At 30.8% G+C, this 15,163-nt stretch overlaps 1 long non-coding RNA gene across 1 annotated transcript; it reads left to right on the forward strand.

The window, feature by feature from the left end:
* Positions 1-11,584: 11,584 nt before the first annotated feature.
* LOC121223057 (uncharacterized) lies at positions 11,585-12,961 on the forward strand. Its single transcript, XR_005920402.1, has 2 exons — positions 11,585-11,858; positions 12,673-12,961. It is a non-coding gene; the product is annotated as an uncharacterized lncRNA (long non-coding RNA).
* The last annotated feature ends 2,202 nt before the right edge of the window (positions 12,962-15,163 follow it).

A 15,163-nucleotide genomic window follows, 5' to 3' on the forward strand; every position in this document is an offset into this window, starting at 1 on the left:
TGATATGCCTCATCACGAAGCAGAGATACTAGACCCTTAAATTTCAGTTCAGGGATGTAGTCGATGTCATTCATAATCCTCTCTGTGACCTCCAACCAATATTCGGCCACAGTCGAGGCAACTCCAATGACACCTCTAAATAATTTAGTACCATTAGACTGGAGTCACTCAGTTACGGATTCATGGCTTCCAGAACCAGAATGGGGCCCAACAACCCTCTCCAAAACTCTCAGCATGGCTTGAGACAATAGTCGTCCCTAATCGAGTGACTTTAAGACCTAGTCTAAGCAGTAGGTGTACTACTGATCGAGGACGAATCAGCTCGAGTCCCTCTTCGTCACTCGTCGCGCCCATGAGTACCGTCCACAAATGCTCATCGTATTTACAAATTATCTACATTATGAAGTTTTATGTATCGGTTCCAATATTTATTAACAAATATTTTATGCTTTAAAATGGTTATCAGAAGAAATTTCAAAAATGTTTTAGTTTCTAACTATCTTAGTACAGTTCTAATCATTTCAGAGTTTTCTAAACTAAAGTGTTTCTAAGTCAGAAGTACTTATAGGATTGGCGCCGGAGACACGATACTTCACAATTTTTTTCAGATTCGTGCAAAAATAAACTTTACTTGAATAAACAGTTTTCACAAAAAATAATTTTGAACCAAAAATTTCATAGCTCGAGTTTTACAACTTGACTCTGATACCACTAAATGTAATACCCCAAACTCGGTTTAGACGTTATGGCTAAATCTGGAGTTGTTTCCTAAAACGGTTGGAAATTTAGTTTTTGGAAATTTTGAAAAATGGCGTAAGACTTGTTATTTAAAAACTCCGATTAAATAGAAGTTACCTTTAATTTAGCTTCTTAGTTGAAACAATAATTGCTTACGTTTTCTAAGATCAGTTAATTTGTAGCAAAAATTCTTAAGTCGTTAAATTTTTGGAAAACCTAGTTTGTTGTTTCAAAATCGGTTGGTTTGCAAAATAAAAATCAACACCTTTTTAAGAAAATGTTTTAACCAATATCATGCGAGAAATGAAAATAAGTTCAAAAATTAAAACAGTCCCAAAGAGTCCAAAATTACAAACCATTTTAACCCTAAAATTTCAATAAAAATAATAGCAAAATTGAGCGAAAAAAGTTATATAACCGAGCTCTAGTCGCATCGACCCGCCTAAGTTTGAAGGTTACCTAAAAATAACAGTCAAACAGAATGTGAGTTTTCAAAACTCAATGTGTAACAAATAGCTCAAACAGATAACTTTTATCAAACAGATTTTATAGTAATAGAGTCTTTACAGAGCAATACAGATACATATATATTTTTCCTACCCCCATCTGCTACACACCATCTTTGACCATCCCAACACACTGTATGGGGTATAAAGCACCCATCCAACCCTACACACCACTTAGTGTCATTAAGACACTTATAGAATAAATTGCAGTTGAGCTACTAGTATAATGGGCGAGATATCACCACTCACAGAAACACTTCTTCCACATAATATATCCCATCCCAGAAACAGACATAATCAAAGCAGAAATCATACATGCTACAATTTTACATGCATGACATATCAGATACAAATCACATACAAAACATTTTTCAGGTTTACTTATAATATGATATCTTAAACATACTTACAGAAAGCAAAATTTATACTAGTAGATGACCTGATTTCATGTTTTACAGTACATTTAATCACATACCTACCATACAGAAGGCCCACGGTTGATCGGAATGACGTGTACGACCTTAAGGAAAAAAATCTAAATTTTAGGCCCACATGCCCGTGTGACCCACACAGTCTGGCACGTGGCCTTACGCACGGCCGTGTGGCGTCGATAGTGTTGTATTTTTGGCTTTTGTCGTTCGCTGATTATTGTGTTTTGTGTTACACACTTGGTATACTCTGAAAACAAACCTAAACATGAGCAGTCCCACACCTAAATCGACAATTAATACAACCAATTTTAGTAATGATTTGCGAAACTCTAACCATTAACAAAGCACAATCAAACTAAAACAACCCTTCAAAATACATCCACACACTTACCGTTTGAATGAACAACTAAAACGTAAATCCTAAATCGCTGGAGGGTCCCCCACTGCCTCTTGTACTACTCCTAAAAAAAACGCATCAGAATTAATAACAATACCCACTATATCTATTTAACGCAACCCAACGCCCAACACAACAAATAGCACATAAAAATACTGAACTTAAACATTTTACCCTTAGATTTGCAGTCAAAGAAATGTGAACTATTGCCTCAAAAATTAACAGTAGCCGAAATGATTAAAGAAAAATTAAAGGATGAGGAACGGATGAAAAGAAAAAGAAAAAGAAAAAAAATCAATTTAGAGGAAATAAGAATGGCGGCGTGGATTTAGGGAATAAATGAAACAAACATGGGAGAGAACAAAAATTTAAAAAGAAATAATAATAATAACAATATTGTCCCTTTTTTTTCCTATTATAAAACTATTTATTATTAAACCAAAATCAAATTCAACTACCCGCTAACCCTCAAATCCCATCCATATCCAACAAATTTCCTATAGTTAAATTTAACTCAACTTCACAAAAAGAAATTTGCAAAAATGCTCTCTTAAGGATTTGAGCACTAGACCTCAAACATACCAATAAAGCACTTAGCCACAAATATAAAGACTTAATTGTAATAATTTTATCAAATCAAAGATTAGATTTTTGAGGTGTTACAAACCAAATATTGAACCCTTTTACTTTCCTCCCCCCCAAACCCTTTTACTTTCCCTTCAATAATTTACTTTAACTTAAACCCCTAAAACATTTTTCTTTTACTTTTCCCCAAAACTTTTACTTCCTCCAAACCTTTAAAACTTTTTTTCCTTTGCCTTCCTCCAAAACTTTTATTTCCCCCAAATCTCAAAAACATTTTTTTCGAATTTATATCTACTATTTATATTATTGAATTAAATTTCACATGTTGTGCTATTTATATTATTGAATTCTTTAATCATGCTGAATCTTTATCAGTTTCAGTTAAAATTGAATTATTAATTATGCCATAAAATGTGTGTTAAAACTTTTTGTTGGTATCAATTTCACATTTTATCTTTAAAATAACTTTTATTAACAAAAATCACATTTTTTTTACATTTAATATATATATTAATTTTAAAATACATGGTGACAATTGAAGCAACTAAGTAAGCAAAAAAGCTAACCCGTATATAAAAGATTAATAAATAAATTATAAGGGGATGAAAGTTAATAACAAATTTAATTACGGTGGGTGACAGTGGCTACAAAGACTCAAATTCATTTTTTTTAATTTAACTCGAATAAATATATTTGATTCGATCCAATTCGAATTTTATCTTACTCGGTTTGATTCGAGAACATTCAAATTGAGTTAGAATGATAAAATATGATTCATCAACTCAATTAATTTTAAAAAAATTCATTCAATTTGATTCGATTCGATCGAACGCTCACCCCTAACCACATCAACCTCCTATCTTCCCTTACTATTATAATTTTAGTGCTTTGAGGGTCCATATTGTCCCATAAATCCATCAAATTGAGAGAGGATTTTACTTTTTATATTGTGACTTACAATAATGAATTTTGTATTATCTTTTTTATGAACTTTATGCTATTCATAATTTCAGTTTACTAATAATAATAATAGGGTTGTAAATGAACCAAGCTTGAACGGGTAAATTTTTGTTCATGTTTGTTTATTTTTAAGCTTGTTCGTGTTCAGTTTGTGTTTGTTAAGAATTTCACATTTTTGTTCATGTTCGTTTATTTAAAATTATGTGTGTTCATGTCTGTTTAATGTTCACGAACATGTTCATGAACATATAATTGAACGTATTCACGAACAATGTTAATAAATAATAAACAAACAAACAAACAATAAATACATACACACATATATTGTTTAGATATAAAATAGTCAAATATAAATATTAATAATTATATTATAAATAAAAAAATACAAACCAAGATAATTTTATTAATATATACTAATGGAACAATAAACGAGTTTTAAGATAAATTTATTAATATATACTGATGGAATTTTTATAAGAAAATATCATTAATCGATAAACGAGTCAATAAATGAGCCAATAAACGAGCTTTTAAACAAGCTTATTCGTGAACATAAACGAACCAAACACACCTTTGTTCGTATTTGTTCGTTTATTAAATGAACATAAAAATTTTGTTCATACTCATTTATTTAGCTTAATAAATAAACATAAACGAACGATTTACGAACAGCATTGAATGTTTTGTTCATTTACATCCTAGATGATAACAATATGATGTCCACTGCCTAAACTATGGCTTATGGTTATGGGTCCCTAAGTTTTCAAGAATACCCAAGAATCTCCCCACCAGGCCTCTTTTTGAGGGGATACAGAAAGCGTGTTACAGACGCGCCGGAAAACGAGGGTATGGGATCAACATACGTATATGTAAGTAAATATAAAAAATGGAGTAGGAGACAAAATTTAGGACATAGGAATCCCAAAGTTGACCTGTTTATGAGAGAATTGGCATCTAATCCGATACTGGGGACCCTTCCGTTTCTTCCACCTTTTAAACACTGCATTCCTACGGCTTTCCCTTCGGGAATTTGATTCATTTTGGGTTTATTCTATTTCCCCCACATTTCTCTCTCTCCCTATCACCATTCCTAATCTTTTCATTGAATCTCTCTTTATGTTTCCCTAGAATTTAATTAAAGTATACAATTAAGGCAAAGACGATAGATTTAGTTCGACTGGGGTTGGACTTTGGAGGGTTTCAAAAGCTTTCATACTCATATATACACCTCTCCTTTTGGCTAAATTCTTTTTGTGCACATCAAGTCAACATCTCTATTAAGAAAAGATCCCTTCCCCGTTTTATTACAAACCAAAGACCTATCAAATTGCAGTTTTAAATGTGTGTGCTTGCTCAGCCTTAAAATTTAATAGACTAATCTACTTCGCTTGTTTGAATGCATGCTTTATCATGGATGCATGACACATGCATTTCCATTCATGATGTCATGACAGTGATGTAGATGATAGGAACTGGAGGACGTCGTGGCAGCTCCTCCGATTTTGTTCTTATCCTTAACATATACAGTCCCCCCCTGGATTTTTCTTTTTCTTTTCCAGTACATAGCTAGAACGTACAAAATAGGATGCAATAGCCATGTACTATAGTACATGTCTAATAATAGGGTCTTTTAAATGTATTTTACTATATATAAGAAGAATCTGCCCTAATATCTAAATCCTAATGGAGAATTGTTGGCTGCCATTGGATAACAATAAGTTCCTTGTCGAAATTCTTAGCAAGAAAAAGCATGCAATTTCCCATATTTTCTTTCTTTTTTTTAAAATATTAGTTATAGGACAAATTTCAAACTAGGTTTATTAGTGTCACGAATACATCAATCAACTGGTTCATAATGGGATTAGGCTGGACAAGCAAACTGAAAATTTTTAAAGCTTTGGAAACATTGTAGATTATAAAAATATAGTGAGAAATGGATTTTTCAAATAGAGGAACAACGGATGCATTACCCACAAACTATGGGCTATGGATAATTATTTAAGTCTCCCAATTGCAAAAAACAAATTAATTAAGATGGTGATGATCACCAAGTGTTGCTTGAATGATTAGCATTTTCATATTCAACATCACTTGCTGATTTAAACAAGTGGCCGTTTGTTTTGTTTTATTTTTTGGGAAAATTATTAGAAAGACGAATATTAAATAATGCAACATGATAGTTCTTTTTTTTTAGGGTATGCAACATGGTAGTTAATTATATACAATATACGCATTGAACTCAAACGCAAGCATAAAAGGCATGCAATCCAATTAATTGATGTCAAGATTTGATTCCCTACTAGAATCTTTCTTCGTAAAGTCCCATCTTGTTTTCTGCATGGATTTACTTGAAACGATATATTCCAAAAATGGAAAAAAAAGGCCACACGAAATACTTTATAATAGGTGATGATACACTAAAGGTGGTATAATTCTATACACGCACATCATGAAAAATAAAATTTAAATTTTTTAATAATGTATCGTCATATAAAAAATTATACCTAATATAATATTAGGTCAAGCTCACTCCGCGACCCTTGAAAGAAGTAACGAGAAGGAAACAAGAGTGTGATTTCAGGTTTTCTGTTTGGGCTTAAAATATTAGCCAAATCCACACCTTTCGACCAGAAAATATTTGACGGTCTCGGCAACAAAAAGAATCATTCCTGCTTCCAGCTGGAACTCAACCCTAGTCTTGGTTTCTTTTGTATTTCATTAATTGAATAACGATATGTAAATATAATTATATATACTAGAATTTATTGTATATTAAAAAGTAAATTTTTTTTAAACAAATTGTATCTCACAAGAAATAATAAGTTAAAAGAGTATACGTGAGAGTAATTTTGTCCTTATTTGTCAATTTACTCAATATTTAAATGGAATTGAATAAAAATATTATGTTTGAAAAAAAATTAAGAATGTTTTCAATAACACTATACCTTATTTCTTTTCTTTTTTTCATATGTATTATGCAATACTAAATGTAAATGGTAAAAAATATGTTAGGTGTATTATGTTTACAAATTTAATAAAAGAAAAAAAATTAAATTACTAAATATTAAATAAAAACTATAAAAATATTTAAGAATTAATATAGGTGGAGTTAAATGAGTTTCGGTTATTTATTTATAAATATGAATAAATTTAGATAAAATTTGAAATTTATATTGTAAGTTAGGTCAAGTTAGAGCAACTCTATATTATATTTCTAATATGCATGGTCTTGGCTCGATTTAGATTAGATTTGATCAGACTATAAATACCTAGACTAAAATTATCTTTTAAGAGATAATTTAAAGATTCAAAATTTAAGTAAACTTTGACAGATATAATTATTTTTTAAAATTTAAAACTCCATATAGCTTCAATGTTATTATCACTTGATTCATAATATATGTTTGATCGTATTATGTATAATGCGAATACTACAATATTAAACGAGGGAGACAGAAAAAGGTCACCAAACTCTTTCCACATCCTTTCTCGAGCCACCCAATAACCACTCCCCCCCCCCCCACAATTTTCATTTGATGTTGGTAGTGGTCAACTTGCTTAACCCTACTTTCCAACTGTCATGCTCCATTTTTTAATCACCCCATTAACAAAGCTTGTTATCCCTTTAATTAGACAAACACAATTTGAAAGATAATTGGTATAAACATGTTGGCTATTTGCTCCTTTCTCTATTAATCCAATGTCTGGTTTCACACAATGCACGAGGATTTCGTCTAAAACATACTTTAATCTCATCACCCTACGCTCTCTAGTGATCACCAAGAGACATTAGGGTTTAATATTCAAGCAAATGACCAAAAAAAAGAAAAGTCGGTTTGAGACAATGCCTAATGTCATGATTTCATGTTTTTAAGTCGACCCTACAATGATAGTTGCGCTTTGAAATACTTAAAATCATTAGTAAGCAGATATATGATTATGAGGTTAAAAGTTCCGTACTAAGCATAAACTAGATTAGATGATAGAAGGAACAAGATCCCCACAATTACGATTTTCGAGAAAAATTATAGTGGAATTTTTAACTGTTTATATATTTAGGAAAAAAATTACATGATAATTATCGAGGGCCCATATTCTTCCTTGATCACCATAAAGATATGTGTGATTTGTGAGATTATCATATATTCTCGGAACTAGGGTTTTGTTAACATGGCTATAGGTATTTATTTCGATCCATTATCGACCTAATCAATCTTTTGTGTTTGTAAATCTTGACCAAGCAAGAAAATTCGGAACAAAAGCCAAAAACTTCGCGAGAATCAGGTGTCTTTTTTCTTTCCCATGTTTATCATGTTCTCATCATATGTTAAATCCACTCATAATTTTGTAATATTTGGGTCCATCTTTAGTGAGAAATATACAATTCCTCTTCAAAAATTTTATTTTGATGCTAGAGATTGAAGATTTGATATTTGATCTAAAGTTTCTAACACTGAGCGTGGTTAAGATATCTCCTTTTATTCGAAATCTTTAATGATGGCTCGATGAAGAAAGAATAAGATCGATTTGTTGAATGTATAGGCGGATTCTTAGGATCACACGAACAATTCGGGGATAAGGGATTAATAAAATATAGCGAGCAATGCAAATATTCTCATACCCATGACAAGTTTATTTCATTGCCACTTTATTCTTGACCCAATATATATTTTTGATAATCTATTCTAGACCCAATAGTTTTACCATATATAAAAGAATATATACCTTTACCAAATTTGACCACCAATCATTTGAAACAACTATATGTCCCTTTTTTTAATTAAATATATTAAAAATTCGCGTATTTGAACACCATAAAGTAATTGTAAAAGAGTGTAACTATTAGTATAGTAATTGCATCATTTTTTTTAATTATAACATTTTTTCATCCTCGAGATATGTTTAATTGATAGAGAATAATTATACCTATATCCAGGGGAGAAGCCAAAAATTTCTTTTGGGGCCAGAATCATTACACCAAAATAGGCTTTTAGCGGCGTTTGGATAAAAAATGCAGCTAAAGATCGATCATTAGCGGCACTTTACGGAAAATGCCGCTGAAAATAAGCATTAGTGGCGTTTTCCAGAAAGCGCCGCAAAAACTTAAGCCCAACGACGTCGTTTTCTGAGCTTTCGGGAATTTAGCGGCGTTTTTGAGAAAGCGCCGCAAAAAGACATAAGCCCAATGACGCCGTTTTCTGAGCTTTTGGGGATTTAGCGGCGTTTTTGAGAAAGCACCGCTAATGCTCAGGGCTTTAGCGGCGTTTTTGAGAAAGCGCCGCAAAAAAACATAAGCCCAACAACGCCGTTTTGTGAGCTTTCGGGGATTTAGCGGCGTTTTTAGGAAAGCGCCGCTAATGCTCAGGGCTTTAGCGGTGTTTTTGAGAAAGCGCCGTAAAAAAAACCTAAGCACAACGACGCTGTTTTCTGAGCTTTTGGGGATTTAGCGGCGTTTCTAAGAAAGCGCCGCTAATGCTCAGGGCTTTAGCGGTGTTTTTGAGAAAGCGCCGCAAAAAACCTAAGCAGAACGACGCCGTTTTTTGAGCTTTTGGGGATTTAGCGGCAAAAAATTTGGGGGCTTTGGCGGTGTTTTTGATAAAGCGCCGCTAATGCTGGGGGCTTTAGCGGCGTTTTTGAAAAAGCGCCGCTAAAAATACTTTATCTTAATTGGTTTATTCATATTAAATAAAATTTAATTTATTTCTAATTGAATATTTAAAATCTTCAGAAAAAAATAATGACATCTAGAAATAATTTGAAATAAAACACATGGAAAAATTAAAATACTATTATTTAAAATAATTGTAAAAGGGATAATAATAAATTTGTTTAGGGTTTTTGGTTTAGGGTATATGATTTATTTAAGATTTAAGGCCGGTTTAGGAGTTCATATTTTAAGGTTTAGGGAGTATGGGTTTAGGGATTATGGATTAGGGATTATGGATTAAGGGTTGGGATTTAAAGTTTAGGGGTTAAAGGGTTAGAGGTTGAGGGGTTAGATGTGCTATGGGTTAAAAGTTAGGGATTCAGGGGTCGAGTTAGGGTTTTGGGTTTAGATTAATTATTTTTAATTTATATTTTAAATATGTTCTTATATAATTGTAAAAGAGATAATAATAAATTTGTTTAGGGTTTTTAGTTTAGGGTATATGATTAATTTAAGATTTAAAGTTAGTTTAGGAGTTCATATTTTAAGGTTTAGGGAGTATAGATTTAGGGATTATAGATTAAGGATTATGGTTTAATTAAGGGTTGGCTGAGATTTAAGGTTTAGGGGTTAGGGGTTAGGGGTTTAGAGGTTAGATGTTAGTGGTTAAGAGTTAGAGATTTAGGGTTTAGGGTTTCAAAGGTCGAGTTAGGGTTTTGAGTTTAGATTAATTTTTTATTTATATTTTAAATATGTTCTTATGTAATTGTAAAAGATGTATAATTTAGGGTTTAAATTATGCCTTGAGAGAGATATGTATAATAGATAGAGTACTTAAATATTATATCCCTTCAATGGTTAATTTAGGCGGGTTTAATAAGATTAAGGTTTAATTGAGATTTGGAATTTTATACAATTAATTAATGCTTTTATATTTTAAAAAAATTTAAATCTAAACCATTTGATATATTTAAATATTAGCTTAAATAGAATTAATAAATAAGTTAATTTTATTAATTAATAAATAAAATTAAAATAGAAAAATAAAAATGAAATAAAACCCCTAAAACTGTTAATTTTATCTAATTTATTATAAATATTACTTAAAGGAAACTAATAAATAAGTTAAAAAAATTAATATATAACATTTGATAATTTAGGAGAGGACCAAATTAACAAATGGAATTAAATTAAAATAAAAAATTAAAATGAAATAAAAACACTAAAATTTATAATTTTATCTAAAATTTATAAATATTAGTTAAAACACTAAAATTTATAATTTTTACTACTATATATTATAAATATTACTTAACAAAACTATGAAATACCAAAACGGCACCGTTTCAATAGAAAATTTGATTTGATAGTGGCGTTTTCATTAAAAACGCCGCAATAAACGAGACATTAGCAGCGTTTGGAACAAAAACGCCGCAAAAAATTCTTAATTTTATAGACAAAATGGCGTAGCTTTAGGCTGCGATTTTAATGGCTTTAGCGGCGCTAGGAGAAAAATGCCACTAAAGGTGCACATTAGCGGCGTGTTGATGAAAACGCCGAAAAGTTGGGCTGTGGTTTAAGCAAAACGACATCGTTTTGTTTGGGCATTAGTGGCGCTACTGTAAAAACGCTGCAAATTTTTAATCTGTTGTAATTAAGACGCCGTCGTTTTTGTAACCCTCGAAATTATGGACTATTTACCTTAAATACAATTAATAAATAAGTTAATTTTATTAATTAATAAATAAAATTAAAATAGAAAAATAAAAATGAAATTAAAACACTAAAACTGTTAATTTTATCTAATTTATTATAAATATTACTTAAAGGAAACTAATAAATAAGTTAAAAAAATTAATATATAACATTTGATAATTTATGAGAGGACCAAATTAACAAATGGAATTAAATTAAAATAAAAAAATAAAAAAGAAATAAAAACACTAAAATTTATAATTTTTACTACTATATATTATAAATATTACTTAACAAAACTATGGAATACCACAACGGCGCCGTTTCAATAGAAAATTTGATTTCATAGTGGCGTTTTCATTGAAAACGCTGCAATAAACGAGACATTAGCAGCGTTTGGAGCAAAAACGCCACAAAAATTCTTAATTTTATAGACAAAACGGCGTAGCTTTTCGCTGCCATTTTAATGGCTTTAGCGGTGCTAGGAGAAAAACGCCACTAAAGGTGCACATTAGCGGCGTGTTGATAAAAACGCCGCAAGGTTGGGCTGTTGTTTAAACAAAATGACACCGTTTTGTCTGGGCATTAGTGGCGCTACTATAAAAACGCCGTAAATTTTCAATCTGTTGTAATTAAGACGCCGTCATTTTTGTAACCCTCAAAATTATTTCTACTTCCAAATTTCCCTATACCCGAAAACCTTGGTTCTATTCTCCTCCCTATTTTCCCCAAAATTCCCCCAAATCAAGAACCCTAACCTGCTGCCCTCGACGACCCGAACCTTCCCCAAATCTGCTGCATTGTCGTAGACCGTCCCTTCTGCCGGCGCTCGTCTATCGTCGCACTCGTGGACCGTCGCAAGCCTCTACCGTCACACTCCTCTGCCGTCGGAGAAATCAGTAAGATTCTTTTATTTTTCTCAAAAATCATCTGATGGTCTTGAGCAATGTTTTTATACCCATTTATTTCTCAGAAATCGGTAATTTTGTCTCAAAAAATATTTATACCCCTTTCGGTCTTGAGCAATGTTTTGAATTAATTTCTAATTTTCTCAACGTTAACTTGTTACTAAGAACCCTAAACCCGTTGCATTTACTATTTAAATAATTTTGGTTGCTTGGACGCCAGAAAATAGTTTTGGTTCCAGATTGATAGATACCCAAAGTTAGATCGACTAATTGGATAAAAAGAAAAAGAAAAGTCAGGTGTTGTGCTAAATTTTGAAATTGTTATGAAATAATGTTATGTTCTTACAAATATGTTGAAATACATGAATATTTCGGATTGATGTAATACTGATTTTAAGGAGGTGCTTAAAGTTATACTCATTTGAAATATACAAATCCAGTAAATGCTATATTACTCAAGAGTCAAAATTATCCAATTAGTGGGTAAGTGATGGAGATTATGAATTAGAAATCTGTAACCCTGCTTTGGTTGACAGGGTTTTTTCGTTTCGCAAGGAATTTTGTAACTGTAGATCATTTGTCGTACGCATGAAAATTAGATTATGAAACCACTTACATAGATTTTCAATATATATATGGAATAGAAACAGAGATCAAATAATATGTTTTTGATTAGCAGTTACGTTCTGAATTATGCTTTGGTTCTGAAATCTGGATCTGGTTTTTCCGTTTTCCTATGCTTCTTTTATGTACTATTGGATAAGAAAGCTGGGTCTTTGTCTGCGTTGCTTTCTTTTCTTGCTAGGTTGGAGCTAGTTTCATTGCTGCAGAACTTGGCTATACTTTGGCGTGGAAGGTAAATTTTATTGCTGTGATTAGCCTTACTTTGATTGAATGAACGGAATTTTCTAAAGGTAAATTTTATGTTGCAAATAAAAGGTTTTTTAGTTAATCATCTTGCTGTTCGAGGTACTGATATACCCGTTGCATTTAGGCGCTTTGACATGTATTATGCAAATCCCGAAATGGTTTTAAGCAAGTGGACTTTGTTTATTTATTTATGTACATAATACTTTTCTGTTTTATTTATTGTACAAGTTGGTATCTCACAGTTTCTGAATGAATTTCTGCAAGTTGTATCCAATGCAAATTGTTTTAACAGCCATTTGATCAATTGTTGTAGCCAAGGCAAATTGTTGTTTTAGCCAATGCAAATTTTATTATTTAATAATAGTTCTTTTTAATATTTCTTTATAACATATTGGAAGATATGTTCTGTTTTAAGTTAATATTTTTGAAACATAATATCTTATTCCTCACAAAATCCTATTTTTGAAAGGCCTAAATATTTTGTGCATAATGAAAATGGTTGCTATATATATATGTATATATAACCTATATTTAAATTTTATTGATAATAAATTTTATAATTTTGCCAATAATTGTAAATGTTATTTTAAAATTACATAACATATATAATATATTAAAACCTCTATTTAACATCTGTTTTTAATATATGCAAGATGGATATTTTTTAGTAATATCTAACTTATATTTTTAATATAAGATATTTTTAATATATGCAATCTATATTTTTAATATGTCACCCCATATATGGTATGGATATGTAACCTATATTTCAAATTTTATTGGTAATAAATTTTTTAGTTGTATATTACAAATTATAAATAAGATACATAAAACTGATATAAGTACATAATAGATAAATTACATAACAAAAATTTGTAATATATTACTTACATTACTTATTAATATTTTTATAATTTTTTAATATATATATATATTTAAAATTTATATATTTTTTCAAAACTTATAAATCATATCATAACTTACCTAACTCAAATTTATCAATCATATCATAACTTATATATACACTTACATAATACATAACTTAAATAAATTTTTTATTTATTCTTACATAATACATAACTTAAATAATAACCTACATAACTTACATAGAAACTTATATAGAAACTTGCATAACTTACATAATAACATAAAAACTTAGATAATACATAGCCTACATAACTTACATAACTTACATAATACACCACTTACATAAATAACTAGCATAATACGTAGCCTACATAACTTACTTAACTTACATAATACACCACTTACATAACTTAAATAACTTACATAATACTTAAATTTAATAATACACAACTTACATAACTTAATTACATTATACACAACATACATATATCATAATATAAATATTGGTCTTATTATATATTTCAACTATTTTATATGTGCTATTATTGTTGTAATTGTATACTAAGTTTTCAACTATTTTATTTGTTTTGCAGATAAAATGCCTAGAAGAAAAGTGCGAGAGCTAAGCATTCTTCAAGGGACTCCAAACTCGGCGGAAACAAACAGCACTGAACAACAGACTACTATTGGATCTTCGAATGTACCGATTACACCTGAGGAACCTACAGAAGTTGAAAGTAATTTAACATTTAATTTACATGCGTGTTGACTTATTGTTTATTTATTTTTAAAATTCTTATATTACAATATAACATTTTTCAGCTGAAAGTGGTGGGACGCGGAGAGTTCGAGGACGTACGCTACTGATGGATTTATACGAGCTAGATCCAGTCGAGCGTGTCAAAGTATCCAGTAATAGCTTTGGTCAGCCTGTTGGATTAGAAGCTCGCCTTTTAGTAGGATACTTGGGCATTCTAGCACGGAATGCAAATATGTTGCCATTTAACTTTGAGTCATGGCATAAAATGCCCGAGAGTAACAAGAACCAAGCTCTCGATAACATTAAGGTAACAAAACGTTAATGTCATTTATAATACTTGGGTTTAAGTTTCATTTATATTTACTTTCTTAACTTGTGTTTTTTGTAGGCGAGATTTGCTCTAGAGGTCTCCGATGCTTAAATAAAGAAGGCATTGGGAAAAAGATGGAGAGACCATAAGAGCACTTTAAAGAAAGACTATTTTAAGACAAAAACAACACTCGACGAGAAATTACAAAATGTCCTGCCAGGAATGCTGAGGTACCAGTGGGAAGAGGTCGTTAGATTTTGGACTTCGAAGAAAGGAGAGGTATGTGTTACTACAAAAATCTTGTAATTATTTTGGTTTATAGTATTTACTAATTAACGTAATAATAATTTCATAACATAGGATCGTGAGCGAGTTGGAAAAGGTAGTAGGCAGAAACAAAAATTCACTCACACAGCTGGGTCAAAAAGTTTTGCTTCTATAGCTCAGGCCGATGTATTTTGAATTTTTTAATACTGGCAGATATTTATT

Source organism: Gossypium hirsutum, chromosome D11 (assembly GCF_007990345.1).
Source record: "Gossypium hirsutum isolate 1008001.06 chromosome D11, Gossypium_hirsutum_v2.1, whole genome shotgun sequence".
In the NCBI taxonomy this organism is placed as follows: Eukaryota; Viridiplantae; Streptophyta; class Magnoliopsida; order Malvales; family Malvaceae; genus Gossypium; species Gossypium hirsutum.